Genomic DNA, 27,841 nt, shown 5'->3' on the forward strand with positions numbered 1-27,841 from the left:
TTTTCCTTTAGGGACTGTTATCTCTCCCTAGATATTCCATGATAAGATCTCTATGCCCATGAGTATTAAAAGAGATTAAATCTCTTCAGTACATTTTTGGGCAAAATGTGTCCTTCAGAGACAATTATAATTAAGACTGGGATAAATAGTGTGAAGGGTTTTGAATTGTTAAATGAATTGTTTGTTTCAAACAAGCTTTCTCCTTCTTTTCACCTCTCTTTGATGTCCAGATAGTCTGTCAACCCTAAATGTTCACAGAATGCAAACCTCAAGGTTTCATGCACTGTGGGAAACCACTGCATTTTTCTTTGAGCCGTACAACACTTGTTGGATATGCCCGTAAATACATCCAGTTGGGAGTGTATGCAAATATCCTGCGACACAGCTGACCAGCTGCAGCTAAACACTGCTTGGAATTTGATTATTTCAGTTAAAAAGCGAGATCAGTATATGAATCAAATTTGAGCATTACATTCACACAAATGGCAGCCTCTTGGCAGCTTGTCCTTAGCACCCATTCTGTCAGGATCAATGAACAGACTGTTCTGTAAGAATTGCTCAGCAAGAATTTTACAAAGTACAGAAATATCCAAAACTTTCTTGTACTTGACTGCTAGAAGGTAGCCCAACTTTCTGACCTAATATGATACTTCTCCACTGGTAGCATGATGCAGATGGTGGCAGATCTCAGACATTCATAGCTCTGAAGTTATTGTATGCCCATATTGCAACACTTGTGTATTTTGGAGGCTTCTGATCAACTCCAAAGAAGGGTTTGTTAAACCTTTGAAGCAGAATTTTTGTAATTCACTATTGGATCTTGGAGTGTTTTACAGTATCAAAATAATTTTGCAATGCCAAGAACTTCTTGGTTTTAGCTTCAGCTGGAGTTTCTCCAGAATGTCTACTACATCTATGGCAACTGGGAATATGCTTGGAAAATATTCAGTGAACTGCAGATTGTTAGCTTTTTTCTGCCAAAAAAATCAAGATCCGTTGAGGCTCTGAGAGCTGTACCTTGTCACAAAGAAAAAACCCCAAAGAAAAAACAAATGACCATTAAATTTGATAGCATATTAGTGTCTAATGATCAGTTACATTTTATAAATCAGTCTTTATTGCCTACATATTGCTGTCACAGCTACCCTGAGCAATGAACAGGACTTCATTTCTCTTTGCAAATCACTCTTGAAGCTTCATATCTTGTCTTTGACTTTTAGTCCAAAATTACCATTCAATGTAATAGGAATCTATGGGGAATTTGTTTGAATAAGAAAAATGTCTTGAGAGTTATTTTGAAAATAATAGTGGACCTGAAATAACTAGGGAAACAGTTGATAGCAAATGGCTGATTGAGTACAATGAAAAGGACCTTGCAATGATTAGCAGTTGTATCTTAATGTCACTATTAACTTTCACACGTTCATGTGGTGTCTGAGAGCAAATAATTTCATTAACATTTGTAATTACCATTACTAAATACTATTCTTTTCTATGCAGGCTTATTTGGAAATTTTCTTTTGATGTAATAGCTTCATGGCATGTAGGTTAGCTTGACTGATTTTTCTGTAGCTATGGAAATGGAACCAATTTCATGATCCATATTGATAATAAACTGAATACACATCATCTTCCTGCTTCTCTGAAGTGCAGTGAATTGCAGAGAAAGTATTCCTTCTGAAATACTGGGATGTATTTGGAGTGAATGCAAGAAATATAACCAAAAGTTTTCATGCCAAGCAGCTTTATTTGGTTGTCAGATATGCAAAGATGAGGTAAGTGGGCACAATACTGACATGCCTGCTGCATTAGAAAAATCTGTTGTAGAAAAATGGTCATGTGAGCCCTATAGATTTAGGGTCTAGGTCTAGGAAACCTTAACCTTTGTTGTATTTAAAAGATGGCTTTTACTCCATTCCTTTGCTTCTGCCCTTTCACCACTTCTTGGCTCCACAGTTCTGCCCTTCCCTCATGCCAGCTTTGGTGCCTGTCAGACATATACGGGAGCCAGCTGAGTTTCATAAGCTAAGATAAAACACTCCTTACCCCCAGGTGTGGTGGTGGGTTTTTTTTTATTTTATTTTATTTTTTTTTTTTAAGGCTAATTTTCTGCTAGATTAATGCTCCAGCTTCTCTTACTTGGAAGGCCCAACAAATGCTGCGGCTGGTTCAACGGATTCAAGTACACAGCAGCTGTAGTGGTGCAGCTGGAGGAAGCAACAGTATCTGCCGGCTAGAGATTGTGAGCTTTTGGATATTAGTATCACCATAATCTATGTGGTTTTTTTTCTTTTTTTTTTTTTTTTTTTTTTTTTAGAATGAAGAGTGATAAAGAGCTTTCTTCCAGTAACCCAAGAAGAGCTAAATGCTTCTAATAGCTGACAGCAGCTCCATTCCTCCGAAGTCAGGGGATAAGTATAAATACTTTACAAGAGGATTTTTTGCTGCTTCTCAGCCCTAGAATCACTGAACCACTGCCATCTCAGGGTACTACTGCAGGAATTTGAGAAAAGCTCTGACAAAACAGAATAACATTTCCAGTGATTGTCTTGAGTATATGAAACTACAGCTAAGGCAGTTTCAGTTGAGTTCAGTCCTTAAAATAATGTATAATATGGGGGTGAGCAATTAAGTCTGTTAAATCTATTGTGCCTTCTATTAGAAGGTAAGCCCCAGAAGGAAAAGTCAATGATAATGCCAAGTATTAAGATATATTGATAAACAAATAATCCTGCCATCAAAATTCCTCTTTATGAACAGATACTGTCCATGACAGAGAATAGAATGACCTCACACTTCTGACCCAAACAGTCAGTTTTAGAGAGGCTTATGAGTTCTTCCCAAGAGGGGAATAAACTGATAATGGAATCATATTTCTTTCACGTAATGCTGATCATTTCAAAGAAGGAATATTCTGTTGTCCTTAACACAGTATGAAAAACACAATGAAAAATAATTTCCTTTTTCACAGTTTAGAGGATCTTTCTGACTACTACGTTATCCAATCTTTTTCTGGCTGTTTGTTATTTTAATGCAACGGTGCTTTTATTGTTGCTTTTCTTTTTTGTTTTCCTTTTGTAGCTATCTGAGCTGTATTCTGTGTCTCATATTTTAAGAGGTGCCAAAGAGCACACCTTTGTTTTCTAGACTGTTCATCCAGAAAGTTATGGTCAGCTGAAACATCTTCTGCAGACAGAAAGTCAAAAGGCTTTCACATCAGTAGCTGAATAACCAGGCAGTAAATGCAGTCACAGTTCACTTTTGGGGAGGCTAAGGAAGTGAACAAAGTGCTGGTCTCAGTCTTGCTGATTGCTTAGGTACATATGCTTAAAAATACCTGATAAGGAAAGCAGAGACCTGAAGTCCTCAGCAGCCTGCCTGAAGATAGAGAGCAAATGCAACTACAGATCTCCTGACAGTAGGAGAGTTAGCTGTCATTTCAAGCTCTCTGTGCAAAAAGGAAATTTTCTTGTGTGTTTTCAGTGCTGTGAAAAACATAGATTTCATGAGAAGGGTGTTTTTGTTTTTCTGTGGGACTGTCATGCAGATGGGGTATTCCTAGCCAGTAACAAAGTTAGATGGTATTCAAAACATACTGTCATGAAGAGGCTGCATTTCGGTCACAACCATCATTCCTAGCTTGCACTTAGCCCTCTTCTTATGGAAGATGTTTTCCTCCACTTTCAGTCTGTTTTGTATTTCTTCTTCTCTCTAGGACAGAATTTGAATTGAGATGACATCCATATCTTCAATTTTATGTGGTCTCTAAAAAGGGACAAACTGAGTGGCTAATAAATAGGCTTAATGTCACATGCAGAATGGATGCAGTTCCTGTATGACTGCACTGAGCTTCCTTGTCCTTGTCCCAGTATAATCATTGTGTCCTGGATAAATCAACGTGGTCTCTGAAATTTGCTGCAGGTTCTTGTCTGTTTCAAACAGGGATTAAACCATTGAAGACAACTTCTTTTTTAGCAAGGAAGAAACCCAAACCTGGGAGTTAAAAAAAAAAAGGAATACAAAAAAATGGGAGGAAAAAAAAGGAGTACCTGAGGCCCTTCAGAATATGCTTCCTAGTAATTCTACTCTTCATTGGTTTAATAATTGGTTTAATTCTGAATAATCTATTTGATAGTTTTAGGGAAAATCCTGTATGAATTGTCTGGAACATGCATAATGACAGTGGCCTATGAATGCAGTTCTTTCTTTTTGTTTTCTAGGAGCTTTGACTCTCATTCTAGGCAGACTCTTTGGAGAACTGAGCTGCTAAACTCTTTGAAAATTTCTGCTGGACACATGCAAATGACAGCTTATTTCACGGCTGTAGAACTTGGCTAGATGTAGGTGAACTCAATCCTTTCAAAAGGTAGGGTGAGTGATGACTCCCTAGCAAGTTGGAAGCTCACACTTGAAGTTTAGGAAGTACTTGAATTTATTAGTGCAACAACTAAACTGATAGTTTTTTAGGACTTTTGCACCATCATACCCTCCAAACTCTCTCAAGTTTCTTTACAAATTGTTTACTTAACTACATCAGAAGAGGAAGGCTGAATATTAAAAACCGAAACTTCCCCAAATCCATTAGTCCGTGCTGACACCGAGCATGGAGATAATGTTAATAAAAGTTATAGAAAAAAAATGAAGACAGAGGCTTTAACTTAAACGTGTCTAGAATTTCTTCATAGCTGTGTGTTTAAATAATTTTCTCAAGCAACATTTCAACACTCAAGAAGCCAGAAAATGTTTTAATGTAGCAATAGTGAAAATAAAATTCTGGAGACTTCTTTGAAGTAATACTTTTCTTTTTATTAAAGATTAAAAGATGGGATCTGTATTGCTGGTTTCAGACTGTCCAACTATACCTTGTAGATGTGATTTTGCATCTTTGATACTCTTTATTTAGGGTTTCACCTGTATGTTATAAAATATGCGTGCTTACATTTACCTCAGATTTTGTTCTTCTGAAGGAGATCGCCGTAGTGCAGGATGTCACAGTCTTTGGGCTTAGTTCCAACGTTGTTGGTAATAAAAGGTTCTGGATATTTGACTGAGTGTTAACTAATACCCATTTTCCATAGAGCATTGATTTACTTCATTGCCTGCTTAACAAACTTGAGATGAATCTACTTTATCCTTGTAACTTTCCAGAGCATATCTGCATTTTGAGCAGGAGAACCAGGAAAGGTTTTTTTTGATGGTAAGAAAGGGAATGTCTGGGTTGCCTCTAGGTGGCAGCGAGGCATTATTTCTTGACATTCACTGAAGTGCCTGTTTCACTGCCTCTGCAGAGAAAAGCTTGCTTAAAATCCTAAACTCTGTATTGCGATAAAATATACATGGTTGCAAAACAGTCCTGGAAAGGCAGACAAAAGTAGGATGTGATATGTGCTGTGAATCAGCAGGTCTCTCATCCATGCTTTCATGTGGCTGTTATCAGTGGTATCATTGCGGACCCTCAGCAGATCTTCGTTTTTTCAGAAACCGATGGCTTCAAATGGCTTCTTTGTACTCTTGCATCTTTAGTGTGCTGATGTGGCTGCCTTCTAGCACAAACTGCTTTCCAGGTACTGAACCTAGTCTGGTGAGGGACTTCCCTGCCCATGGTAGGGGCATACAGATGGATGATCTTTAAGGCCCCTTCCAAAAGAAACAATGCTATGGTTTTATAATTCTGCATTTGGGCTCAGTGCAGTGGCAGCACGTGTGATATTCTGTTCAGATAAATGACTGCTTTTAGCACTCGAGCATGAGCAATGGACCACACTAAATGCTGCTAATAAAGGGATCAGAGACCCTTTAGTAAGTCCTTGCTGCCTGACAGTATTAATTGTAATGCTGAGGAGATGGAAATTGGCTCTGCAATTGTAATTCAGGCTCTGATTTAACAACATGTTTAAATCAATTACTTTTAGTATGTGCTTGTGTTGACTGCATTTTAGCAGTGTAGCCACTAACTTTCTCACATCTCATCTGAGGAATGCTTTCTCTTTTATGAATGTTCTTATTTTCAGCCTAAGAAAGTGCCTTTTGTGCATACACGAAGAAAAGCATGTCCTAAATGCTTTACAAATTGGTATATACATTGCCAGCTTTGATACTGTGGGTTAAGAGAAAGAAGCACAATTTTGAGTTGGATGGGTTCCACAATGATCAATGGAAAAAATTTTAAAACACTCTTTTATTGTGATCAAAACACATGTCCTTTTGAATATCATTAGTGTCCTATTCTGGATAAAAATACAAATGAGTTTTTTATTTAAATAAACACTATTTTTTAACTCTATGTTTTGCATGGGTAGGACTAGCTCTAATATCTCATCAGAAAAAGCATGGCATTAGAAACATGGTGGGTCTCAATTGCTTGAGAGCTGAATGTGTCAGTAGAAATGTTTTGTGGATTGTGCCAACCAATGGAAAATGTAGAATGAGTAAACAATTTTAAAAACTGAGAAAAAAGTGATCTATTTGGGAGAGCTTTCTAATGCTATATACTTTGGCATTAAAATTTAAAATTACTCTGAATACATTTCTTTTAGAAAACACTGTGGCATTCAAAGACTTAGCAGCTTGATGGATGTGAATGAATGAGTCTCATAAATTGAGACTGCAACTGCGATCGCTGCATTAATAAGAATGACATTATCATAGTGTTAAATCACTCAGCTATACATTTAAAAGTATGTACTGGGAATAAAAGCTTAATATGCAATATGTCTTTGTTCTCTGCTCTCAGGCCAGGATTATCACACTGCTTCACATATATGAACATTGATAGACTCTGACAGTCTCACATGAGGAGCAGTTTTCAGAGGCAAGTTTATTAAATGGCTGCATAATTGCAATGATTATTGTTTCTGATACTACTGTCGAAAAAATAGGATTTGGCATAGAATTTTCTTAACAAAGATGATGTAGAAAATGGTACCAGTTTCAGAAAAGTTCAGGTTGTAAACTGGGTTCCATTACAGATGTATTGTATTTTGAAGATGTGCCCCATTTTGCTTGGAAGGGCATCACACTCACATAGATGCGCTATTATGATCAAATTCCCAAGTTATTAATTTTGTGTAAAACCTTCTTGTTTTGATTAGTATTGGGTTATTTTGCATTGTTCTCAGTAAGCTGCATTTCTGTCTCAAGGTGTGGGCTATACTGCTTGTTTGCTGTGTGGAAGATTTTCAGAGTTAGGGTGGCAATGGTTTTGTGAACTTCCCAGGGAAACTCTGTATGCACTGTCATCTCTGGTGATCATAGGAGAGACAGTCCTGCAAGTCTCCCTACACAGGGCTCAGTTACAGGCTGAAGCCAAAGTTTCCTTATGGAAATACATTGAAAAAGAATTTAATATCACCTAAAACTGTTCATTAGCTCACACTCATGGGTGTTTTCTAAATGTGACTTTATTCTGTGTCTGTGCTCAACCTTGTCAATGTCATGTGTGCTTATGAGTTTAAAACTTGTCGGTGCTGTTATCTTAGTAAGTGGTAAAAAAATACTCTAGCAAGTGTTACTAGTTTATTATGGGCTTCTTTAAGGGTTGGTGAACTGATCTGAAAGAAGAAAAAAAATAAAGATTGCAGCGCTAATAAAAAATTAAGATATTGGGATACCTGTTAAAAAGATTTCAATTACATACATTGTCTTCAAAATATGCTGCTTCAAGGATTGGGTTAATTCTGATAACATTTGAGAATTTCTGGGATTTCAAAGTTTGTTTTGTACTTTTGACCAGAAAAAAGAAAGTGACTGGGAGGAAAGAAATACTAGTTAAAACCAAAATGGCAAAGTTTGAACTCTTATATTTCAAATACAGAACCTGGAACATGCTGCAATAATGTTGAAATGCTTTGCTTTTGTCCCACAGAAGGACAAGAGACATGTTTCTTAACTTAAGCTGACATGTAATGCTGCTGTCTACATAAAACTAGGTTAAGGTGTTTTTTTTTTTTTTACATAAATTTGAGTCTGCATATGGATGTTTTTCCCTTCAGTGTCAGTAACTAGATTCTTCCATCAAGAGGTACCTTTTTACCTTTTTTCCCCCCTTTTCTCTGAAAATTAAGCAAAACTGAAGATGCTGAATGGTCAGTAACTTCCTGCTTTGATAAACATTCAAAGATGAATCATTAAAATGCTTTCACTGGAGATCTGTGTTCCTGACTATTCCTCCCTTCATTACTTGCTGCTCCTTACTCTTATCAAGATGTAGGTGCATGAGCAACTACTTTGTGTGATCTTTCCTTTTTGGATACTTTTCAGGCAGACAGATGTTTGGTTTTGTTTATTCATTCATTAATTTATTTTATTATTTAACATATTGTTTTTATATAAAATAAAGGAGTTCTGAATTAGATAAATTTTAAACTCTCTGGGATTCTGAGGGTGAGCAAGATGGCATTCTGTTTTTATTTTTACAGATAAAACATATTCCCATTTTCTTTCTTGCTTGAAAAAGTATTCAACTTTCCTTGAAGGAGTGTACATTCTTCCAAATTAATCTAAGTGGAGCAGGTCTTATGAGATCAGGTGAAGCTGAAAGATCTTGACACCTATTTAATCTAAATCAGGATCTCAGGTATGGCCTCAAGTCCCAATGTGTAGTCTAAAATCAATGCTTTTATAAGAACAGCCTTTCTTTCTTTCTTTTTTTTTTTTTTTTTTTCTTTCCCCCATATTTATTATATACTGAATACACTACTGGTGAAATAGCATAATTATATATGTAATGCTCTACTTTATAGCCTATCACCGTAGGATAAAAAGAAAAAAAATATTCCATAATGTGTGCTAAGCAAATAATGGTAGCTTTCGCAAATTGGTTCACCTGTATTGTGTCTGTGTTATGTGAGCTTACTGGTGGCTGGTCCCTACAGTACACCAAGAAAACCAACAAATTTGTTGTTGCTGATTATTGCCTTGTTATATGTGTCCTGCTTTTTGTTACTGCAGAGACACAAATGAGTCCCTTCTGGGTTTGTGGAAGAGAGCAGCTTTACAGCATAAACCACTAGTAGGGAACAAAGAAAGAGCTCTGCTAGTGAAAGCTGCATTTTGATTCCACTATTTCAATTGCTTAGTAATGTTTCTTCAAAAGTATCTGTTAACTTCCTTGATATCACCCTGAGCACCGGGCTGTGTTGCAGCTGGTTATTTATAAGGAAATTCTCCAATGAATAAATTACCAAAACCATTCTTTTCACAGAAAGGAAAACCTTTACATTCTTCAACTTGGATGTTCTATTCTGAGTCTTGAAACTGTCTTTCTAAAATCAGGATGAGAGTCCTGGTAAGAGTCTGGAGTGAGGGTCAGGTTCTTCCCTTCTGTAGTTGCAAATAATCCAGCTGACAAGGTGAACGTGTTAAAAAATCCAAACAGAACACCAAAACCAAAAGACTACAGAAAAATCTTTGGAATCCATCAATATTAAATTGCTATTAAAAAATGAAATGTTTTATGCCAGTGATTTTTTTTTTTTTCCCATTAGCTGTTCTGCGATAACTTGTCATGTAGGTTGTTGGCCTATAAGCTCATGGTGATGTGGTTTATAAATTTGTCAGGCTTTATCTAGGCCATGCCTTATTTCATACTTTAATGAAATATATTTAAAACTGTGTGTATTCATGCCTTTCAGGTATATCTACTCTCATAGAGGCTGAAAAGCAGGATAAATTAATCCTCACTAATCATTGTGTCCTTACATAGTACTGACAAGCTAGACTGATCATTTGGAAATTAGTTTGGGCATTTCTATATTGAGGGAAGATTGCCAAAGCTTACTGTGAAGGAATTCAAGCTTGTCTTTCCCCCTTCCTCCTCTTCTTCATTGCTTCAGCAGCTCTGACAGTCTTACTGTGTAGTTCCTCTCCTGCTTCCCCTCTGCCTGCATCTGTTGCAGGCTGTCTCAGTCCTGGATCTCCTCTTGTTCTCATTTTGCACGCTTTGTGGTTTCTTTAATTTTATTTTTTTATACCTTGTCTAGTGAGTGAGATAAATGCAATCTCAAGCTACCTAAATAAGTATAAGGCATATATTTCTCCCTAGTGCTGGGATTTCCAGAGTAGCTCGGAATTGCACGTCCAGCTCTCACTGGCCTTTGTCTCCCGACTCACATGCGTAGAGCCTCCTTCGCAAACATCACCCGGACTTTATACGCTCACCTAGTATTGTATAGTCAGCAAATCTCTGAAGGACCATTTCTCACTGACAAATTGTGCAACCCCTAGTCAGACTTCTCCAGGGGTAAAGGTGTTCCCATTCAAACACCTTCTTCCTTGCCTCAGTTTAATGGTCTCTTAATTGTGCTGCTCTGATTCTGTGTGGAGTCACACTCCAGAGCAAACTGATTCTGACGTGAACGAACAGTCCCCGCTGTTGAGTTGTCCTACTGCATAATGGCAGGTGCATGCCTCAGACCTGGAGACAGCAGGTGTTTTCTTAAAGATGCTTTGGTGTTGGAGAAACTATAATGTAGGACAATATCTTAAGAAGTTTCTCAGCATAAAATGGCTGCCTGTGGTTGCTGTTTAGAAAAGTGCTAGGTGTAGGTTAAATTCTCTCTTTACCCCAGTATGCAAAGATAGTATATCAAGAGAAACTTGAGGACATTTTAATTATGCCGGAGGATTCTGACCTGACAGATGTTTATATTAATGCATTTGCAGTGTTGGGGAATGAAATCAGATTACCTAAAGGTTTTTTTGCTCGCTAAATCTGGTTAGAATTGTGATAACGCAGACTTTATGCAAGAAACACTGTGGTGATGACATAATATATCTCTGAAATGATGTAGTGTTTTCACAAATCACAAGGTGAAGGGATAACTTATCTTCAGATTTTAGCACTTGCTACTGCAGTTTGAATTATATTGTATAATCTTTATTTCCATTCTGAAAATTGTCTGTAGTCACATATATTTAATTTAGGAGAAAAGCACATAAAGTAAATTAAGTTAAGAAAAACTAACTCTGCATTTTGTAATGTTGATTTAATAGAAAGCAGCCTGAAAAGAATATGGTAATGATAAAGCATAAATGTTAGCATTATGTATAAATAAATATCAAGCATCAGTTTCCTTCTAAGTTTTTCTTAAGAGCTGAGTTAGGATGGATGTCCCTTGTGACAATACGTACAGAACATCTGACAAATGCCTGGCAAACAAGAAGTTTATCAGAATGCAGGTTATAGGAAATCATATAACATTCAGCACAGATCTCTCTTGAGTAATCGGAAATCATATAACATTCAGCACAGATCTCTCTTGAGTAATCTTCCCTTATTTTCCTCCATGAGCTTAGTGCGGATGAGCTTCATTGTAATGATGGACATTTTAAGGCCCCTGGAGAGAGAGGGCTGGGAACTGGAGAAAACATACATCTGGGAAGTTTCTAAGGAGCCTGGGGAAAGCTCAATATAGAAACAGAGAAAAAGAAAGACCAGATGGTGCTCTGACTTCCAGATTCAGAATTATTTCTGAATTTTTCATTATCTCATGGACTGTGAGGGTACTTCTTAACTGTAGTTCCCATTTTCTCTTTGCATTATTGTTTAGCTAGACTTAAAAGATATATTCTGTTTAATGACATCCGATTAAGGAAAGAATAAATTATGTTTTTAAATTACAGTAAACCAAGATTAAGATCAATAATTTAATTTTCAGGTGTCTTAAGCATGTCTGTGAAATATATGTACTTTTTCTTGCAATTTAATCTGTATTTTTAGGAAATTTTAGAGACAATTATATAGTGACGCTTATTGCTCTATCCAATGGTTAAGTTAACATATGGAAATGTGGTTTGTGTTCATGCTCTCCATGTTCTCATAGACATGCCATTTGATTCTTACAAGAAAGGAAAATGGTTGAATGGTGGATGGATGGTGATGGGGTGGCTGCCTTGATGGGTGGCTGGTGAAAAGCTTGAGAACACCTATTGAAATGTATACTCCTGAGTACTGCTTACATCTGTGAAATTTTTAAGATATATTCAAAGTTAGCTGAGCGTGAAATATGATTCTGAGGTGATTCAAATTTTGTGAACCACAGCAAAATTGGCCAATAAAATGGTAATAATAGTAAGAAAGAAAGTTACAAAATGCTTGTTAAAAGCATAACTCAACCCAAAAAGTGGTTCTTACAAATCTGCAATTGTCTTCTACATGGTTTTTAGCTGTAATATCTCAGAATAACTAACTCAGAGTATTTTTAATATACTGAAAGAAATTATTTCATTATAACCCTGTGGTTTTCCACCCACTGTCTGTAGTTTTCCCCACGAGACTAGACGGCTACCGATGGCAAAATTAAAAGTCTGCTCTCTGGCATCGGATGGGATATTACAGCTTTTATTCTCAAGTCCTGCTCTGCTTGCTGGAGACCTTTCCCGATGACTCTCTGATGCCAGAGAGCCCTGGCTCCCCCTTGCTGTGGCTTTTTCCCCAGGGGGCAGGGCTCATAGGCAGGGCCTGGAGGCACCACCCAATAAGGGAGAAGCAGGAGGGGAACAGAGTTATGTTACATTTCAGTGTGGGGAATGGGCACTGCTGGGCAAGGACAGATAGAAAAGAACATTACAAATCCGATGAAATATAAACCCAACTAATGCATTACAAAAATTGTCCTAATTTAATTTCTTATCATTACCAAAAGAAGCCTAGAAGAAATCAAAGTGGGGTTTGATATCTACCTGGATTTATCTGTGCATTGAACCAGGCATGTATGTCTCCAATTCTGTTGATTTTTATGTGAAACACTTGGTGTGTACATAATTTTTAAGTACTCTCCTTCACTGAATAGTGAGAAAATGGCATGCCAAGATTCTTCTTTCCTTAAGTTCTAGCCCTGCAGATCTTCTAAAGAATATAGATAAACAACAACAGCAAAAAAAATTAATCAAACCCTATAGATTCTGGTCATGGAGATTTGGTTGGTAAATTTTAAATGTCCCTAATATACAGAGTACAATACCTTTAAATGTCAGTTCCTACCTGCCTTTAGTTCCCGTGGGACATTTGAATTTCACACAGTGGTGTTTTTTGTTTTGTTTTGTGTTTTGTTTTTTTTTTTTTTTTTTTTTTTTCTCCTCAGGCTGAAAATTCAGACAGCTTGTTCTGTGTGCTCCAACCATTGCTTGCATCAATGAAGTTGTGAAGTTTAAATAACAAATACTATCTAAAAAAATTACATGCTTTTAGAGTAATTTTGTTAGGTGCATTCATCAGAAGTAATGGAACCTAAATTGATAGCATTACTGGTAATTTTATTGTGGTTTAGAGCTTGGCAAACCTGTGAATGCTTCTGCCAGCTGGGCCTTTAGACCAGGCTGTTTAAAGAACTGTTATACAAAGGAAAAAGCCATGCTTCTTTCTGGATATTGAGTTCTATTTTCTATGAATAGCAAGTTTTTTATTACAAGTAACAAGGATAAAATAAAAGACGTTAATTCTTTCTAGTTTGCCCTTTATTAATGCAGCCGATTTTCCAATGAGTGGAACTTTCACTCAGACATAGAAAAATGAAAATTTTTATTTGGTTGGAAAACCTGATTAAAAAAATTGCAAAAAAAAGGGCAGAACTAAATTGGGGGGGGGTTGATTTTTTGTTTTGTTTTGGTTTTTTCCCTTTGTTTGTTTGCAATGGGTTGCAGGGGGGCAAGGCTTCAGATTCCCAATATTTCAATTGGCAGCATCCTGTTAAATTGTTTTGTGATACCTGGGAGTTTGCTGGCTCATGAATGCACGCTCTGTACTGTGTGATACCATGCATATAAAGTGGTTTATTGAGCAAAATAAACAATTCTCTACAGTCTTCATCAGACACAATCTCCATCTACATTTCTCTGCTGTCTCATAACTGACATCTATGACCAGCCAAGTAAACTCTACTTGTGCACTTGCAGTGCCTTCTCTTTATTTCATATAATTTAACACTAAATGTCTCCTTAGTAGTGCACACTTGTAACTTGTTTTGATAGTTGGAATTTTTTGATATTCTAATTATGTGTTATGTTACACAAAAAGTGTATTTTACAATGATATCTACCTGTGAAACTTTGGCTGTCATAGACCCTCTGCTTATCTGTCTAATATCTCATGTGAAAGAGTTGTTATATCCTAATTAGCATGCATAAAATTTTTCTAACCATTATTTTCAGTTAGCATAGGGAGGATGGAGGTAATGTGTATTTTTTCATTGTTGTCTTTAAAGGAACAAAGTTAATGGAATTTATTTTCATAATCTATTTTTTTAAAAAAAATTAGTTTTCAAATGCAAAAGTGGACCTTAGAGAAACACAGGGACCCTAACTTAAAAAAAGTTCTTGTTTCAGAAATTATTTTGTCCATGCTATTTTGTCTCATCCTTTTATTTAGTCCTTGCCATTGATTTTATGCCTTTTGTTTGTGTCAAAATGCTTAGGAAGAAAATAGTGGAGAGCAGAGATGGCTGAGCCATTGTAATTTCATCCAATATGTCAAATCATCTTTTAAACTTTAAAATTGTCTTGTTTTTCTGGTACACAGCTATTAACAGCAAAACATTCTGCAGTCTTCCAGCATCCTTAATTACTGGTAAGTATTCTGAAACTAAAATGAACCCGTACTTCATGATAGCTCGGCTATTCTGTGCTCATTATTTTCAAAATCTGCACAGTCAATATGCAGACAGAGATGAGAAGCTGATTAAAATCAAAGAAATCTTTTTAAGGTATCCAATATAAACAGTAGTCTGTTGACAGTTACTTGGTAATTTTGTGATAATGAAGTAAATTCAGAAGTTGAAAAGAGGTGCACAAGAATGAGCATGTTCAAAGCTGTTGTGTCATTTCTGGTCACCTTCACCTCCTGAGAAGGAAAAACTCTTCAAAGAGCTTATCTTATGATTAGTAAATTTGAAAACATTTTGGAAAAGGGAGAAGCAGTCTTATTCCTGATCTACGTCAAGATAATTTGTGATCAGCCAAGTTTCTTGTTGTTAAATGACCTCTTTGCAGAAGCCCACTGAAAAGGGTAATTTTGTTATAGAGAAACCCAGAGTTCCATGTGAAGAGGAACACTCTGCAGAGATACAGACACAATGATGTGTCTTTGTTTTTCCTTTATTGTTTTTGAGGTAGCTGTGTAATGGTATCCTGGATTAGTGATAATAGGAAAATGCCAGCAGGACACTGGGTCACTGTTCTTATTTTCCTTATTTAATGGTATTAGGAAGAAAAGCTTCCATACAAAAATTTAACTAATGAGAGAACCACTTGGGTTTTTGAATGTTTACAGTACACTATGTTTTTCCACTAATGAGATATTAAAAATTTATTATTTCCATTTGACAACCTTCTTAGCACCCTCATGAATTAAAATCCAACTCTACATCTCTAATATAGAATAGTTAATGTATGACTACTGTGAACTTCTATAGCATGGATCAATATTTATTTTCTGAATTGGTGTCCCAATAAACTTATTAAAATAAGCAATCTGTAAGAACTCAAGGAGTAAGAAGCTCCTTGAGTCTGCTATATTTTGAGAATTTGAGGACTCCAATGAAGACTTAAACATACTCAGGCCTGCCTAAGGCAATGAGTAATAGTTTTTATGGGTTTTGGTCAAAGAATTCAGCATGAGGAGTAAGAACATTTCAGTTATACCAGTCACTAAGGGAACAACAAAATCTTTGAGTGGTGCACTGCTCTTGGCTCCTAAAAGCAGATTATTTAGACCAGTTTTGGACACTTTAAATCATAGACAATGTGCAGAGAGACCATCTCATGGCACCAAAGATCAGACACTGACCATAATTCCTTGGCTGCATGGAAGTGTTTAGCAACACGTGAGATGCCATTGGGGTAACCAAGATCTCTGTGAAGAACTGGGAAATAAGACACAAGATGAATGGGAGACTCCTGCTCTTCTAGCATGTCACCTGAAGCCACACCAAAGGCCCTAAAGCATCTGAAAGGGTGCTAGATATCTATGCATGAGCAAGTGTATCAACCCCTCCAGACAGAGAGCTTAAGAATGGACACCTCACTGTTCTTATCGGAGCACTGAGTGGATAGATGGTGTTAGTGTGTTCAGTTTGGTTGTGGTTTTTTTTTTTTTTTTTTTTTTTTTAATTCGCTTGTTGCAGTGGAGGGTTCTCTGTTTTATATGGTAATGAATAGCTCTCTCCTAACAGGGTCCTTGCCTTCCCTACAGTGAACACAGTTGGGAAGGCTTAATAAAGCTGAAGAAGAGCTGAAGACTGTGTCTCCCTAAACTAATATTATTTTCTGATCATGACTTACTATCTTAGTACATTTTCCATAACAGAATATGTACTGTAATTATAAGCAAATTGCAATGAAAATGTTAGAAATAGAAATATTTTATTCCCTCCTCTTTTGCAGATTTTTTTTCTGACATAGTTGAAAAGCACTCATGATGGAGAATTTGGTCTACATATCTGCAAGAAGAATTTTTAAATCAGCTGGCTGTCTGGGGTAAGGACCTCACATGGGAATTCCATGTGAACCGTTGCTTATTAGAGCTTTCCTGATTTCTAGTGTCACTTTTACAATGTTAGCTGGTGCCAGCACACAACTGGAGACATGTTGATTCATGCAAGCTTTATGGATTAATCAGTATGAGAATCAGTACCTCACAGACTCCGAAATGTGTGCAAACTCTGCAGTTCCAATGCCCACAAATTTCAGACAGCTATTTTGACTGAAATTCTTGTGTGTGTTTTTTTTTTTTTTTTTTCCCACTGAATAGCTAAGTAGAAATTGAGAGATTATTGCAGAAATAAAAGTGGTTTATTTTCAGTGACAGAGAAAGTGGGAAAGGAGGCCATAGAGACTGTTCTAATCTCTCCTGCATGATTATAGTGAATACATTCATTTTTGTCTTTCTCTTTTTTTTGTTTTGTCCACCAGAAAAAAAAAAAAGTGCCTTATCTATTGTCCAGTAGTTTCTAGAATTAAGTCTGTCTCCTATGGGTTTCTTATAGGGAGACTCAATTAAAAAAAAAAAAAAAAAAATCCCTCTTGGGAATTACCTTGTTTTTCCTTTATTTTGGTTTTGAAGTCAAGGTTATTACACTAATCAGTGCAAAATAACGAAAATGCTAACATTTGTTGTATCTAATAATCTGCAGGTGGAACAGATGTGTCTGAAATTTACTCTCTTGCCTGTTTTCTGCTGTTCAAGGGCTATACATAACAAACATAATAACCATGCTGTTAAGCTGTGTTCCTCATGAGAGGCAGGTGAGGATGCTGGAATATATAAAGAGTTTGCTTCACCTACTCTCTCACACATTTCGCAGTACACTCGTGCGCCTCCTGTTACCCTTTTCTTCCTACTGTCTCTGTGGACTAGACCTGCTGAAAAAAATTTCTTAAGAAAAGAAATATTTATGATTGACAATTAATTTTTCTGCCTTTCTTCAAATTAGAAAGCTTTGGTCTCAGTAGAGCAAAATGAGAATAATATTCTCCTTAGAAGAGACTGGCAAAGCATAGGACTTTTTTCTGCATGGACGTTACTTAATTTTAGTCGCAGTGGGAAGAAACAGGACAGTAGCTATCCCATACCAAAGTAAAGAGGAGTAGGAAATAGAGGTAGTAAAAGACCTTTGGTTAAAAGTGTCTGAGACTGATGGGTTTTTTTTAATCACTTGTACAAAATTATACTAAGCTAAAAATGTAAGTTGTTCAAGTTATTTTAGAGAATATTAATGAAAAGTGTCTTAACCAGGAAAGAAATTTTATTGTACTGAAAGGGTATTAATCAGCATTAGAAACAAATTTTCCACATGTTCCATGTTTTCCAACAGTTATATCTATGTTCTTTTACTGGAGAGCTGCCCAAATTCTGACTTCTTAAAAACCCAAACATTTCTGAAATGTTAGCCTATGTTTACCTTTTGTGCACTGAAAAATAAAGTACAAGAGGCTTGTAAGCACTATGATTGTTGGGATGATCATATAAGTTAAATTATTTTGTGGTGTTTGAACCCATTTTCTTTTCACAGGTTGTTAGACACCTGCCTATTTAAATTCCAAACTAATCCACCAGAGCTGGTTTTCATACATGCCAGGGACAACTGAAATCCTTGGAAAATTTGCGATAAATACAAATTATGTAGGGGTTTTTTTTTTTAAGGTTTTAAAGGAACTGTTTTCAAACTAATTTTATTTCTGAGTAACAGTTGCTGTATTCTCAGAGGATTCATTTATATTCAGGGATACTCAGCATAAGTGTTTTACGACTAGACAAAAAAAATGCCTCGATGCATTGCAAAGATCTGGAATTTCTATTTTAAGCACGAAACTCATCTTACCCTTAACAGAGGTACCAGATGCAAAGCTCCATAAAATACAAAATCCTACTGTTAAACAAGTGCCCTATCTTGATGTGGTACTGGTGTGTTTCCTGGCCCTTGTTTTTACTGAACAGTTGTGTTGTGATCCAAAAGCAGATGGGGACCGTGCGTCCTCTTTGTGCTAGGCATAGTACAAACTTGTATGAAAAGGGACTGTCCCTGGATGAAAGGTTCAAGTATGCTCAGCTTTGCATTTGTGCTATTGGGGAGTAAAAGTTCTTGAAACCTTGCATTTATTTATCTGATGTGTTATCTGATAATATACTGAGGAGTAGCTGTTCATTATCTTTTGAGTGAGCCAATCATTATCTTTCAGACAAACTTCATGTTATACTAGTAGGAGCTGCAATGCCACTGAAATGTAAAAAACATCTGGAGAACCCTATCTGATGCCTGATAATCTGGATCCTGGTTTGGTTTTGTGCTTTGCCTTCAGACTCTTTCAAAATCTTTTTTATTAAAAGACACACTGAGTAAAATACCACTCAAAGGGGGACTTTAAATACATCTTTGTCCTATTCTTATGAAACACTTTCATGTAATCTTTGTTCTCTTAATTAAAAAAAATCAAAAACTTAAAAACCAACTTTGGTACAAATACCTTTGATAAGGATGCTTAATGTTTTTCTATGGTATAAGAGAAAAATAATGAGGCCACCTCAGGAACCACAGCATTAGCAGCAGGAGTACAGCTTCTGTAGAGTTTGCACTTTGTATTTATGAGGTGCCTTTGGTGGTAATCTTTAAAAATTCAGTTTTAGTTCTGTTTTCTTCATCCGTACATTGCTGGGGGCTAAAACCTAAGGTCTGAGATAATCGCTGCTATCCTACACTGATCAGCCCCTTAAAGTAAGAGAGCTTTTTCACACAGTAAGACAAAGTCTTGGGGTGCTTCAGTTTCTGATTAATGCTATTACAACACATTTATTCTCTTTGTTTTCTTGATATAATTTAGTTTTAAACTTCACCTCAGATTTTATCATAATAGAGCTTAATGCAGCTTGCATGTAACACATCCTTGCCAAGTAAAGAAACTTTTGCACACGGACAGATGATACAAGCGCCTGCCTGGAACACTTATTAATTCAAATTGCTTGGGAATATAGTGCAAAGAGATTATCAGCTCAGATCTCGTTTTGACACTAGACAGATTTTGATCTGGGTTAAAACATATGTGTTTGAAACTGATGTCAGTGGCACTTATCTCAGATTTATATCCATGTAATTGAGAAAGTCATCTGATCCTCTGCGGCTGGTCTGTCCCCTAAGATTTCCTTTACTTGTCTCATTCATCACAAAGATTGTCCCTGTCGTCACATATATAAGTTGTTAGATACATGTCTCTCTTTGATCAAGTTATGTTTGCCATTTTTTTATCAATCTTTACTAGTCCAACTCTGCTCATTGCTCTAGTTTATCTTAAAATATTTGTATGACAGTCAGAGCAAGTGAGAGAAATATCAGGATATTTTCATCCTACCCATTCAGATTTGAGTAACTATATACATCACTGCTAAAAAAGTGTATGGGTTGAATTGTTATTGTTGTTACCATTCCCATGTTCAAAAACATACCGAATAGGACTCAGAAGCCTTTGCAAAATAGGGTGATATGTGGAAGGGGTCCCTTAATATTGCAAGTTCTGGATCAACATTTCTTTGGTGTCTGAGAGTTAGGTAAGCTATGAGGGGGAGAGTGCTCAGCTGTCCAGTCCTTGCTGCCACAGCCTTTTGCTCTGTGCTTTAGTGAATAAATCAGTCATGCTGGGAGGAGTTTCCAAATGAGATACAAATAATCACTTTCCATGATGCTTTTGTAAGGTCCATCTTGGCAGTAAGGATGAGCTAGGCTAGGTCTTGAAAGATACTGAATCATCTTTTCCTCTCTGCCAAACATGTGATATGCCTTTTATTCATCCACTATGATCTTAAAACACTTAACCTAAGTATCCTTGTTACAATAAGTTACTGGTAAAATTACTGGAAGGTTATCACATTTTCCAATTACAACTCAGTTAACTGAAGATGTGAACTGTCTTCTGGACCGGCCTGTTTATCTCCATTTTAAACCAGGAACCCAGACTGACTTGGTTTCTAACCTGAAATACCTAGAATTCTATAACTCATGTCTCAGTGCTTTGCAGTAAAAAGAGGCTAATATAATATTCCTTTGTCACATACAAACTGAAGTAAATTCTTTTAAAGTTGTGGAGACATCCACGTATCTAGGATTGATGAGGCTATTTCCTTCAATTTTAGATCAAGTGCTGGAAGTACTTTTTAACGGAAAGATTTTCTGAATATTAATGGCTGTAGAATATTTGAAGATGTAAAACTGAAAAAATTATTCTTTCTCTTATATATATATATATGTATTAGAAAAAAAGAGGAATTTGCAATACTGTGAATAAGGTGAAGTAATACAAGAGTGATTTTCAGTACATTGATTTTGCTTTGTGATAAAGAAAGTGCCAAATGGTCCAGTGCTCCTAGGTGTACGTGAGTCACACTCCTCTTCATCTCATTTTGAAGTGAAATGCTCTGGAAACTGAGTATATGAGCAATGCTAGATAGTCAAGAAGATACTGGTAGAATGGAGTAAGTTGCTTAAAATTAATTATTTGGGAAGTGCTTTGCAAAGCAGAAAAGTAAAGGAGGTAACATTTTCAACTGGATTATTAAAATGTAAGCACATTATATTAATCACTGAATTAGTGATCAATATTCCATTTTATTTTCTTGTAAAGTACAAGATCTGAGAACTAAAGTACACCTATCTGCAACATACATAGCCTTCAAGTGCTTTGTCTGTGAAGATGTAGTTTGGTTATTCATTAGGGATTTCATCTATTTTTTAACTTTGAACATTGATTTCAGTGTTCTGAGCTGCCTGATATTCTGAAAGCTGTCTATTTTCCAGCTAAACTTATATCTGAATCCCATTTATTTGTCTTTTCTATTTGTCAAATTCCCTTCAAATTTTTGCAAAATAATTTTCATTTCTCATTTAATTTGTTCCTTCTGTCCGTTTTTAGTATATCTGAGTCCAAACTAAAAGTACAAGTGCACAGAGGTATGATCTTTGATAGCACTGAAGTGCCTTAATGTTTGAATTGGTTGCTTGTGTGTTTTTGAGAGATCTGATGTAACCAACTCCCTTAATGATTTCAGACACTCAATATCAAAACACAAAAACCAATCAAAAAACCTGCCCCTTACAATGCTGTCCTCATGATATTAGACATCAAATGTCATTTTAAAAAAGTAATTTGGCCTCAAAGTCATTTGCATTTGTTGTACTCCAAATGCCTCCATAATTTCTACAATTCGACATCCATTAAACAGATATATGCTGTACATAGTACATGTATTTTTTTGTGGAGGTTTTGCACTGGAAGGCTAGCAGGGTTGGAGATGTGGGGTGCTCCCACGGGAATCCTAGTATGACAAAATAAACAGGCCTGTGGGGTGCACTGAGTGTATTTATCTCACATTATCAAAAATCACAGTCAATGTGAGCTGTATACTGAATAAATTTGTCTCTGGAAAAAAACTAGTGTGTTTCTAGGCAATAAAAAACCCCAAATCTCTAGGATTAAAAAAGCAACCAGGACAGGGGATCTCAGCATCATGGTTTGCATTTTGGCTTTGCTCCAGACCGTTTTGTGCCTCAAGTTGTACTCTGGTACTAAAGTGAGTGGAAAAATAGTCTCTGCCGCATTTTTCAGTTGCATAGTGGGGGTTATTGTAAGCTGAGGTACCAAACATTTTGGGTATGCAAATAGTCAGCATTGCCTAAGCCATTACCTCTTAAGGAGGTGTAGCAGTAGAAGTGCCATGCTCCATGGGGTCGTGCTGGTGTGCTGTGCTGTGCCCAAATCTGTCTTCAGAATCCTGTGGTCCACTTGCTATATATTTACCCTCTGTGGTAAATTGTGCAGAGCAGTTATCTTCAGGAGAAATCATTTCACTGTGAGTCAGTCAAATTTAAGTGAGTGGTAACAGAAGAAACAGTGGGTTCAATCAATAACCTCCCTGTCTCCCACTTTCCACACAGGGAATGATTCATTTTGTGCCCAGATTCTCTGTTTCTCAATTAAGAAGCTATCAATTGAAAACTGGCATCGACTTTTCAAAATACTGCAAGGTCTAGATCCCCTTGGGTTTTCGTCCCTCCTGCAACTGAACACTTCAGCCTTCAAAAATTTGTTTTGGCTTTTGAAGTAGGGATGTCATATCATTTTACAGTAGTGAGTGTTTCTTTCCACTTGCAGCTATGTGGAAGTCACCACAGGGACCAAGATTGTTCAAGCGTTCAGCAAGAAAAGCTATATCGCGTTCATAAATCTCTAAGTCAAATCTGAAATAAAAGTCATGCAGCAAACCGGAAAATGAATTTTATTTTAAATCAAAACAGGGATCAGCAGATATGCCTGGGATTTGGAAATGATTAAGTGTAAGATTCAGTTAAGAAGTTTCACCTCTCGAGAAAATATAAAGCAAACATTCTCGTTCCTGACCTATAGATCTTCACTGTGTTCAGAATAATAAAATGACTGATCCAATCACTTATTGATGCAGAAGATCTTGGAGTATTTTTACTGAGACATGAGTCAATAATAGACTTTGTGGTTTTGACTTTTCTTTCCTGGTTAGATCATGTTTTAGTTTCAACTCCTCTACCTCTGAATTGTTAGTCCTACTGGTAGATGTTGAAATGTGCTGAAGGTTGTATTTCACCTTATCTTTGCTTACATCAATGGGAATTTTGTGTAAATTGAGATTGCGGTCCTGAAGGTATGAGTGTGCTCGCTTTATTTCTTGTCTTTTAGACTCATGTTCAGTGAAAAAACAGATTCAGAAGGAAATGTATTGAGCAAAGTATGTAAATCTGATGTCCTAAGTGGATATAATTAGAAAACTAAATTAATGGTGTTTCTAATCGATTCAATTCAATGTGTACTTGCAGTTTTCAGTTTTGAATCCTAGAAAGATTTTAAAAACCTCCTTAATCCTGTCTTCTAGAGACTCTTCCCTGCACTAACTGTTAACCAGACTTTCCCTTCATTGTCTTGTCTTGTCACTCACTACTTAGTTTTGAGGTTTGGATCATGGGTTTCCCTACCATAGCCAAAATGACTTATAGGTATTTTCCACATTTAAAAGCTACTCTGCTGGTAATATTGTTGACTATGGTACAGATAACTTTACTAATAACTTGACTAATGGTACAGATAACTTTATCAAGTTTAGCTCTTATTTCTTTTTACTTACTTTGTTGTTGAAGGAAATGACTGATACTATGACTTAACATAGCCTGTAGGGTATGGTGAGGTGATAGGAAAGGAATTCTGAGCACTATAATCCTAAACTATCCCTAAATTCACTGTGCATGAATTATGCATCAACACAGATTCCATCTGACAATTTTAATTTGGAAAAAACCCATGACAAGTAACATTTGCCATTTCCAGGTGGTGATGCTCATACTATTGATGGGAAACTGCTTCTTTTACTCCACAGAAGAATCTGAGTGGAGCAATCTCCTCAGTCTGCTGCAAAATACAGAAATACACAACTTAACTATTAATCCCAGTCTCCATCTGCTACTGGAGATTTTCACTGACTAGCCTCTTCTCAGAAAGAAAAGGATAAGGAGTGAAGGTTATATTTGCAGACATATATATACAGACTGTGTGGGGAAGATTTTCTCATGGGGAGACAGTTTTTTTGGGAGTGGTCAGGAATTTTGACCTTTGGGAACAGGAATCAAGATTCCTCCCTGTTCACAGAATCCCTATGCTTTTTCAGAATTTCTCTATGATCTCTCTCCTGCCTTTGTTTTTCCTTTTGTGATGAATTCTTATGACTGGAAACTGCATTTTATCTGGTGTCATGCCCCACTGAAGGAAAGTACAGGAAAGTTTTTAGTTCATATTTCACCCAGATGTTTGGTGGGCAAAATTCTCCTTGCTTTGGCATTTTCCTGTGAATTGGAGCAAGGGATGCTGCACTTGATACTATTTCCATTAAGCTTTGTAAGATTTAAGACAGAATCACTGAAGCAGTGACCTCTGACTGACAAAAATTTGTTCAAGTCAAAGTTCTTCCCAAGAGTACAATATATAGATTAGCAGATCTGTCAAAACTGGCTTTAAACCATCATTGGCCTTCCTAAAACTCACTTGTGTGTTATTTACCTTTCATTGACCTATTATAAGTATATCTCCACTGAACAATTATACCAGAATCTAAAATTCAGGAAATTATTTTGATTTTCTTGTGCCTCAACCTAACATCTTGAGAACGTAGCTTGGAAACTACTGCTGATATAATGTTTTGTCTAGCTGTTGAAATAACTTACTGAAACATTGATGTTTGGGTTTTTTCCCCCAAAAGAAAAAGCTAATGTAAAGTAGTATCACAGAAAAGGAAACCAGAGATACTTGTTTTACCTTAATCTGAAAAATAATAATACTAAAACATCCTGCTGCATCAATTCTGCTCTTAAGAGACTTAAGCATCTGGAAATGAAGATGTGTTAGTCCTAAGATTTTTTAGTAGAATTTGGATCCTGGAACTGGGAGGATGTGAAAAAATGTGCTTACCATAGCTTCCTGATGAATAAAGCATTAATTATTAATTAACGCTTGGGAAGATAATGCTGTAATGATGTCTTGCAAAGATCAAAGGGCATGAATCTTTCAGGTTTCAATTCACATGAAATTTATACATGTAGTGAACTTTATCTGGAGAAATAATGCCATGAAACTTAGTACTGATATTGGATAGGGAATTCTGAAAGTAATTCTGGAGATAATATTTCAAGATAAACTACTGTTTGGATTAAGAAGAAATATGAGTATTATGTTAACCTTGGTTTTCAATGTCCTTCATCAAATTATCAATTTATTACTTTTGCTGTAGGCACTTTCTTCTTTCATCTATACCCAGATACCTCAGGAGGAATGCTGCTGAAATTGGATTGAGCAATCTGGTCCGAAATAAATTTGACTCTCCGCTCTGAATGGCAGGTTACACCAGAGGATATCCTGAAATCCTTTCCAACCTGAATTATTCTACTATTATTCTGTGTTATACTGAAGAGAGACCAGAACAGGGCCCAAGTAACTGAGGATGTACTTGAAATTTCAGGTATACTGGAAATGCAAACAGCTGCCACAATACAAGAAGTAAAATTGTACCTTCTTGCATTAACTGATTTGAAAAAAATCTCCTGCTTTTCTAAAATAAAAGAAGATAAACAGATTGGAGTAAATTAGAATGAGAAAAAGCTATTGTTGTGATGCTTCAATCCATTGAAATATGTGAGCCTGAAAGTGTCATAATTAAAGTTCAGGGACTTTATTTTAGGAGGAATTAGGTGCTAGCAGGTATTTACTAAGGGTCGAGGTTACACTGGCCTGACAGCAGGGCAGTCAGCTCTATAGTGTTGCATCAGTGATTCTGCACACCACAGCCTAAGACACAGCTGCTGAATTGTGGTCTCATGACTGGGAGTCCAGCTGCTCTCTCTAGGGTGCAGGTAAGATTCAGCTGTGGTTTCATGTCTCATCCTCTTTTTTTCCTCTTGTCCAATATTGATGCCATATCTTAGTAAAAGGTAATTCCAGAATTTTCTTTGCTCAGCCTGACTTGACTCACTCTTCAGTCAGCAGACATCAGCATCTGTGCTTTGTGCACTGAACTGAATGACCTTTCTCACCTACTCAGGACAAGTACTTTTTTTTCCTTAGCAAAGATAAGCGCTTTCTTCACCAAGAGTGAACATGTCAATTTAAAGCTAAGTGGGAAAACTGAATTCTGGCATCCTAGTTCCAGCAGGCAACCTTAGTTTATAAGCCAGCATGTTGCATGGCATTACAACACATTTTTATTCAAACAAAAATGAATAGTTGCTGTAGTTACAAAAAAATCATAAGAGGCTGGGAAATGAATGAATTATCATTAGAGGATGCAATGGCCAATGAATAAGAACAGCCCTTTCCTTTTGTTTTAACCAACTGGGTGGTGACATCATGCCAGTTGCTATTATATGAAGTGCAAAATCTGACAGAATACTGAACCTTCTATGGTGTGAATACATAAATGTATAGCTAGTGCATTTCCAGGTATGCCTCACATACATATATTATTGGAATTTTTGTAAGTACAGTCATCTGGAATAAAACTTGTGCCTTTACTCTTTCTCATCAAAGAGAATATTTTCTTTCTGTTGGGGAAAATATATCTGATTTTCATTACTTATTTTAAAGTGTGGAAAGAAAAATTGCAAGATTCTGATAGACATATTTTGATTTTGTAAACTCTCTTGATACACTATATAAATGGCTTGACTTAGCTGAGGATTGCACTGCTGCCATAATTGATGAATACTGAATTTAGCTAAACTCTGGCAATCTAGTTAAAGCAATTGGCATGCTTCTGTTACCTTGTGTTGATGGGAATCAGGTATCTATATATAGCCATTTATGCTTGTATGGTTTCTTTCCACAGTGCTTAAGTGGCCTGGATTTGGGTGGTCAAGACTTATCGGAGAGTTTTCTGCCAGAGTGACAAAAATATTTCTGTAGGCCGAAAGAAAGAAAAGGCTTAGGGATGAGACTTTTGGTGATAATCTGAGATGATAATAACTACAAAGAGGATGCAATTCTCATTGTACAGAGCTGGTTGGGAAGATGATTTCACATAGCAGGGTCTATCACAGACCTGTACATTTACTACCATTGTGATCACTGGCAATGACTCTGTAAATGGTTGTACCTGACAACCATCATAGGAATAAAATAAATGCAAGTATAAATGAATAGAAAAAAGTAATTATCATAAACACTGGTAGCTTAAATATAAAATATTACTTTGCAAGTCAAGGACAAGTGAGAAAAGCTGGCTAAAGGAACAAAACAGGAGCAAAATAATTTTCTCTGTATTTGGAAAAGAAGCCTACCAGATGGCCTTTACTGTGACAGCCAGATTATAGAAGGAACACTCAAGGAGCACGAGGGCATTTCAGGGAAGCTCCGTGAGTGTCATGGATTGATGTGCATTGTGGAAGAAGCAAAAATTTTTGTGCCCTGTAAGGATCTAACACAGAAAGAAAAAGGATTCAGGGTAGGATGCGTTCAAAACACACAGACTGAGAATAATATGTGCTACAATTAGATGGAAGGAACCCGTCAAAATCATCAGGCTGGTTAATATTCACATGCTAGTTAAGCACAGCTTATGTATGAAGAACCTTGTACTCATAGGCTCCCTTTGGAACAGCCCTGGTATCCAGAGACAGGAGAATGGCAACTCTTATATGCTCATTTAAAATGGTTGGTTGGTGCAAAGTGGGAAAGCATAGGCTGGCCATTCTGAGTCCTGTACTGGAAGATCAGCAGAAATTGTGATGAAGGGCAGATTTCAGCACAGCTCAGTTGGAAGAGGTTTTGCCTTTTTATGGCTTCTTGAAGTGCTTTC

The 27,841-nt window shown here is 36.5% G+C and overlaps 1 long non-coding RNA gene across 1 annotated transcript in view; it reads left to right on the plus strand.

The window, feature by feature from the left end:
* LOC120752983 (uncharacterized) overlaps positions 1–26,535 on the plus strand; it is a 39,884-nt gene extending 13,349 nt beyond the window's left edge. The window contains exons 2-5 of the long non-coding RNA XR_005700909.1: positions 14,516–14,563; positions 16,378–16,470; positions 17,127–17,238; positions 25,283–26,535. This is a non-coding gene — a long non-coding RNA (uncharacterized LOC120752983). The remainder of the gene's footprint in view (positions 1–14,515; positions 14,564–16,377; positions 16,471–17,126; positions 17,239–25,282) is intronic.
* The last annotated feature ends 1,306 nt before the right edge of the window (positions 26,536–27,841 follow it).

Source organism: Hirundo rustica, chromosome 5, assembly GCF_015227805.2.
Source record: "Hirundo rustica isolate bHirRus1 chromosome 5, bHirRus1.pri.v3, whole genome shotgun sequence".
Classification (NCBI taxonomy): Eukaryota; Metazoa; Chordata; class Aves; order Passeriformes; family Hirundinidae; genus Hirundo; species Hirundo rustica.